The sequence below is a fragment of the Agelaius tricolor genome, unplaced genomic scaffold, assembly GCF_023055355.1.
Source record: "Agelaius tricolor isolate 1412-34295 unplaced genomic scaffold, bAgeTri1.0.p SCAF_27, whole genome shotgun sequence".
Taxonomy (NCBI): domain Eukaryota; kingdom Metazoa; phylum Chordata; class Aves; order Passeriformes; family Icteridae; genus Agelaius; species Agelaius tricolor.
The window spans coordinates 6,571,955-6,579,242 of NW_027269287.1; positions in this window are offsets into that span (position 1 = coordinate 6,571,955).

Here is a 7,288-nt window from a genome sequence, read left to right on the forward strand (position 1 = left end):
CATTCAGGACTGAAACCTTTTCTCTAGAAATAAAGAAAGAGATTCAACTTTATTTGTTCATAAAATGTGACTTTCTGGTGGCTATAAAGGAAACTTGTGGAAAGAAATAATGACATTAGCAACTATAATGGATGTAATCCAGTATAAGGCAAACTGTTTCTAGCAGTTCAATTTTATCAGGGAAGAATGCGTTTAAAACCCATATCAACCTGATCATGTTTATCAACCTGATCTTGGCTAAGCAGATGAAACTCTCTTTGTGTCACTTGATTTGTGTGAGCTGAAGTGCTTTGCATGGAGAATTGTTTTCTGTTAATAGTAATTTTTACTTGCAGGATTGCTGAGCCCTAGATGTTCAATGACTGATCTGCCCTGCAGAATGTTATTAAAGAAAGTAGTGTTGCATACTCATCTAAATTTTCCAAGTTAATCCCGAAGCTATCACCTGATCTTCAGATGTTGTATGACAGCTGGAGCAATGGGTTTAGGAAAAAAAATAGATTTTTTGATTTTTTTCCCTATTACTGGACTGTTAAATGACCTTCATTGTTTATTTGCAGGAATCTAAATCTGATTTTAATTTGGAGGACCAAATTTCTGAAAAAAGCCAGAAACTCAAAACACTATTTAGCAAAATATTTTTAAGAACAATGGGCTATAATATAACTCTTCCAAGGGACAGTGCTCCTGCAACTCCAAACTGATACTCTGGAAAGAGAGTTATATGACTGCCTCAATTTTATTTTAAAAACAGTAACAGAATTTTTGGTTTAGTTACTATAGTTCAGTCTTTTAATAGTTGAGATGGTATCACGGAATTCAGACAGCAAGAGGGAATCTCTGTGCTTGCCACAGATAACACAGAATGCAATCTGGTGTTTTATGAGTGAAATTAGTGGATCTAACAAGTTATTTAAAAATCCTGTTTTCCCATGACATGAGTATGAGAGCTTGAATGGGTTTTCAGCTATATCTAGCGCTTTTAATTGTATTTGTGATTTTAAAGTACTTTTATTATGTACCATGTAAGAAAAACCCTTGGATCAAAGAATTAGAGGAAAAAGGTACAGAGACTAAGCTTATTTCAGCTCTTCATAAGGGCAAAGTGCCAAAGGTTTATTAAAATCAAATTCAAATCTACTGCTTTCTTTTTTTTTTAATGTAATAAAATCTACTTGCTGAGAAAATAATCTGCTATATTTTTCCTAATGTATATTTTTTGTTCTGAGGGGTTATATCTGCAAAAAGCTCTGAAAGGTGTGTGCAAATTAGGCCAAACTTCTTCTCTGAAGCAAGTATTTCTAGAGAAAAGTACATGAAGAGCAATAACCTAAAAAATTAAGAACATAACAATATGATAATAACAAGGAAGAACAGTGTTAAATTATCACAACTTCAGAGTTGAAACTGTGCCTCGCAAAAAATTAATGAAAGCTTGGGTATGACATATAGTGTCTTCTCCTCTTTAATCAGAAGGTATTTTGGAAATTGTGATGTGGGAGTGTGTCCTCTACAGACTGATAGTATTGTACTGAATTTTATTGTGGGTGTATTTAGATCTGAGTGCTACAGACTAATTGTAATGTATTGAGCTGTGGGGTAGGTGTTTTCAGAAGCTACTTTATTTCTGAAATGTTTTAATTAAAAATTTTCAGTAGGCCTCTTTCTTGAGAAAATGATGAGTGTTACAACATTAGATTTATCCTTAGGATGAAGGGAGAAGCGACTGGCTTCTGCATTCCCAAGTCATGTCTAGTAATTATGTCTGAGGTATGGCAGTGTGCTGTTTATAGTAGGAATTGCTGTACCAGATAGGCTTCTGTCATGACTGAGACTATGGGTGGACTAAAGACTCTGGAGAAAGATAAGGAAGTCTACTACAGAAGATTAGACAATAACCTGATCATATAAAATATGCCTCTTAAGTTGACTCTGTTTTTTCTCTTTCTGTGTGATGAGTAGCTAAAAGTACAGACTGTGTATGAAGTAAAATGATTCCTACTGTGAAATATTATCATTCTAAAAGAACAAGAAAAAACAAGAATTATTGAAGGAGGTACTCCACAGGCTTCTGTTATGGCTTGTAATTGTTTTTCCAAATCTGTTTTTCCATAGGTGATTGGAAAAGGTACATCAGCATCAAATACGAATATCTGGCGACTGTGAAAGGTAACAATGTGCTGAAGGTTAGGGTGTTCTTCACATGAATACCCTGCATTCATGGGCATCCAGGTACCTGCATGCAGCAGCTATAAATTATGGTTTGACTGAATGCCTGACTACAAGGAAAAAACATCTGTCTTCTCAAGATTTGCAGTTAAATTCACTAAATTTCCCAGTATTTTCTTAGTACTTCCTTTTATTTTCTTCCTATATTGCCTTATCATTCCATTTACTCTCCTGTCTCCCAAAGCTCCAACAGCTAAGTCATTATGCAGCTGAATATGACTTCCTTTTCCCTTCTTGAAACTTTGTTGCAAGAGGCATAAAATACAGAAGGAAAGGGGGAATTTGCATTTATGAGAGATTAATCAAGGTTCTTGCAGTCCTTTTTCTATGTTGCTTGTGTCCAATATGTAAGAACCAAGTCTGTGGTATCAGAAGGCCACTGTGGCACCAGAGATGAGTTTTTTTCCACTACTAGGTTTGCAGAGAACTTGGAGACTGAAGAAAAAAGGACTAGATAGTTATTCCTGAGGGCCAGAGATAGAACTTAGACAGTAAGAAGACATACTCTTGATACAGAGTATTTTAAGCAAAATAAAATAAAACATGCAAAACATAATTGTATTTAATGGCTGATGAGTGCCTTTTCATGGTGGAAGACAAAAGATCTTTTCACAAAAGAAAGGTGGACTAAGACCTAAAAAGTTCTCAGTACATTTTTCCTGCACCTGGGAAAATTATCTCAGTAATTTTTAGCTTTTGTCCCATTGGTTGTGATGCCTGATAAAGAAAATAAAAATAAAAAAAGGAAGGAAGGAATGAAAAATAAAAAAGGAAGGATTTATGAAGGAATTCAGTTGCCTCCAGACACTGTAAAAGTAGAGATTTACAGTAAATAAAGTAAATAAAATTTCAACATTGCTCTGAAAGACATAGCTGGGACTTTACTGGCAAATCAATTGCTTTTTGGTTACTGTTCTAAAAATTTGCAATGTCCTAATCTGAGTAGGTCACATTTTATGTTTAGAAGAAAGAAGAATTTATGAAACAATTAAAAGTACACTGAACATGGTATTTTACATGCTTTCTTATTGTGAAAAAATGAGCTTTATGGTAAAAAAAAAATCTTAAATATTTTTGTTCTTTCACAGGAAAACAAATGATGTTTCAATTTCTCTGATCTTCAGTAGGATATTTAGAATTTACCCACTTATAAACTGATGAAAGAGCCTTCATGTCTTCTCAGTTAGCTGTATGATCTGTGATGCAACTTAAATGTCACTTTTCCCCATGAACGCTATTTGTTTCACCATTTATCTTACCTTTGTTTCTTTATCTGTCACTAAGAGAGGGCTAATTGGTCCTGAAGAATGAAAAGTGCTATATTTAGTGAGTTTAGAGTGATTTTGTAACTTGAAATTTAACATCTTATAGGTTGTCAAACATTAACTGACTGAGGACTCTTAAAAGGAACTTGTTACTCTGAAATATAACAGTTTCCAGCCATTCCTTTGTTACCTGAACATGTGTATTTTTCCATGCATGAATGTGTAGACTTCTCAGTATTCTGCAACAGAATGTAAAAGCAAAATTTTCCCGTTAAACTTGTTGTTTTAGCATTCTTTGACAGCTCTAAACACTTGTGCTTTGCTACAGCCTAATGTAAAGACATGTTCAAATGTAGGTGGGTTATTCCAGGCATATACTGTGTTGTGTTTGAGAGTGCTTTACAAACAAAACTTATTTTTCTTGAAATTGTCTAAGAAATAAATGCAGTAGCCTTCTGTGAATAGTATATAAAAAAGACTATATAATATACAGAGAAACATAATGGAAAGAGCTCCTTTCCTCAGAGAAACCTTCTGCACAGTTCAGTATGTTTTAAAACAAAACTGTGGAACTCAGCAATCACATTGTCCAATTAGGGATGCCTGTGTCCATATCAGTACAGTGAAGAAAAAAAAGATGCTCCTCCTTGTGCTGTACTGCTTAGTTCCTTTATTTCACAGCATTTTCCTGTCTTTCTTTTCCACAAGCACCGAGCTTGTGGTAAAAGTAATTTCATATCTTCCAGTTAATTTCCACAATTAGTTCTTGAGTAGTACTTGAATCAATGCTTGTTTTCCAATTCCAGTGGTGTCTGAAGGAGGGAAGAATGGCCTTCCAAGCTGTTAGACTCCCAAATGAAATAGTAAATCAACTGCTGATAAGACATATATATCATATTAAACACAAAGAATTCACCAGAAAATCATTACACTAAAAAGCGACAATGTTGATTGATTAAAATGGTATGGGCTGGTGAGTGTTAAATCATAGTGAGTGATGTGACATCATGATTTTACATATCATATTTCTGTCAAGACAATGAAGGTAAAAGGCATTGTCATCAGATGATAACAGACAATAAGAAGAATCCTGATGTTAGATTTATTGCTTGGTTTAGATTTAGAAAGAAGTAATTCTTGTCTTGTGCCACTTATAAAATGACTGTAAATTTAGTGATGATGTAAAATTCAAAGGCAGAACCACTTATAGTTTTGACAAAGTGCCAGCTATAAAGTATTTACTGTTCTCGGTGGTTCTGCCTTGCACACTTTAATATTTATCAGAAACGCGAATTCTTTTGATAAATGTTTCTGATCTTTGTGAATTTTAAAAAACATTTAGATTTTTCATCAGAAGCTAACCTCCCCTATTTCATAAGAGCAGCAAAATATTTCTCTTTTTTAAATTAAAAGGACAAAAATGATTTATTATTTTTCATAAAGTATATTCTCAGCATATTTATTTTTTTATTATGAAGTGCATAGTATTTACAAGATCCCATTCCTTCTGATGTTCATGACCATTTATAGACATAATTTGTGTCATAAATGCTAAGGACAGTCATCATTAGTATGCTTTATGAAGCAGCAGTCACAGAAACATCACTGCTCATATGCTCCAATTTCCTACCACTGATGTATTAAACTTTTTCTCATATCATTATTGTATTTACTGTGTATATTTGCAACTGGAAGACCTCTGTAACACCTGCATTTGTCACCTGTTTCTTTTGTCTGGAGGGAGGTCAGAGGATGCCATGAAGATTCTTAGGGGGCTGGAATACCTTTGCCATGGAGTCAGCCTGAGGGAGCTGTTAAGCCTGGAGAAAAGATAACTCCAAGGGGATCTTAGAGCCCCTTCCAGTAGCTAAAGGGACTCTAAGAGACCTGGAGAGGGAATTTTGAAAAGGGCATGTGATGACAGGACAAGGGTGATTGTTTCAAACCGACTGACAGCAAGTTTAGGTCAGATATTAGGAAGAAGTTCTTCACTGTGAGGGTGGCACAGGTTGCCCAGAGAAGCTGTGGGTGCTCTATCCCTGGAAGTGTTCAAGGCCATGTTGGACAGACTTTGAGCAACTTAATGAAAATGTACCAGCTCTTGGCAGGCAGGTTGGACCAGGTGATATTTAAGGTCCCTTCCAACTCAAACCATTCTGTGGCTCTGTAATTTGACCTTCTCCTGAACTGTCTTCCCTAAGGAGCTTGTAAAGCAAGAAGAGGCATCATAATCAAGTGTTGGTTTGGTGTGTCTGATGGAGGCCCCTGAGGTTTCACTTCCTTTTAATGTTATTATTTGGGGCGTGAGACCAAAGGAAAAGAACACAAATGTTAAATATTGCTGCAGAACTCCAGTCAGTGGTGGAAATGCTTAAAAAGAAGCAAGGGCAAAAGCTCTGCAGATGTCACTGAAAACATCTGCCATCACACCTGACTTCTGAAGGTCTGCTTGCATCCTGTGCTACTGGGAATAACACTGTGCATTCAATTATGCAACCTCCCAAATTGCTTCAGAGTAGTAAGGCAATGGCTTAATTTTGGCTTCACTGTGGCAGTGAAACTACTGCCTCCTTCACCCCCCGCCTTCTCTTTCAAGATTTCATTACTGGTTTAGTGTAGGATATAAGTGACAGACCATTGCCTTTTATACCAAATGACTACAAAAGTATTTAGCTGCAGAGGATTAATTTTTTCACATTCATGGTCAGGGAATGTGAGACTGACTTACATTAAATTTCCCATGCCATTTGGCTTTCTGAGGCCTGTGCAGTGAAAATGAAAAAGTTTCCATGGCTGGGATGAATTTCTGATGAATAGATAAGGCTGTGTGCAGAGCAGAGATCTGTGACCCTCTGCAGCTTGCAGTCAGGCACTCCACAGCTTCTTTGACATCAAAGGTTGCAGATTGTTTTGAATGAATAGAGCCCTTGCAAATCGTGTCTGCTAATCACAGAAGAGCAGGGTAGCCGTCATCTTAAAAAACTAAGAGTTTGTGAACTGTGGCAGATTATTTAGGCCTTCTTTAAGGTACCTCATCAGCCTAAATCCATGGAAATTCTGGCTGAAAGTTAGCTTCTCTCTTACAGTCTTCTTTCCTTTCTCACATTTCTGGTAGATGTACACAGATACAACACTGCATAAAAAGGGAAAAAAAAGTAGAGCACCTTATAATCAAAATCAATGGGCTATGCAGTACAGAGTACCAAAGAAATATTCAAATTTCTCATAGGGGCCATAAAATTTTAAAATTACAACCACACCTCCAGAAATTTTTATTTTTGCAAGCAGCTTTAGAGGGCTAGCATTTTCTGTAGGAAGAGTAGAAGAGTGGGAGGCTGGAAAGCTGTCTTGTTTCATAGAAGTTTTCTTCTCCTCCTATACAATCTGATTATTCTAAAAGCTTGTTTTTCAGAATCTTTCTTCTAGGTTGTTACAGGCCTATTTTTGGAAGGCTGCGATAGAGGTCTTTGTGATCCTGTAGCAAGAATAAAGGGGGTTTGAGCATTCTGGTGATCTGCGTATACTTTGTCTATTGCGACTAGAGCATTTTGTATTTATACAGTGCATTCACCCCACGAGCACTGCAAAAAAGATAATTTTTAAATTAAAAAAAAAAAAGAAGGAGGAAAAAAACCCAATATATTTTTGTAAGGGACTGCTATGAGGCTATTTCTTCAACTCTCTCTCTCCTGATGATTTTATAATTTTTTTCCTTGCCTACAGTGTGATGCTTTTTAAGGTCCCTTCCAACATGAATGTATGAGTCTATGATTCCATGATTTTATTCAGAATCA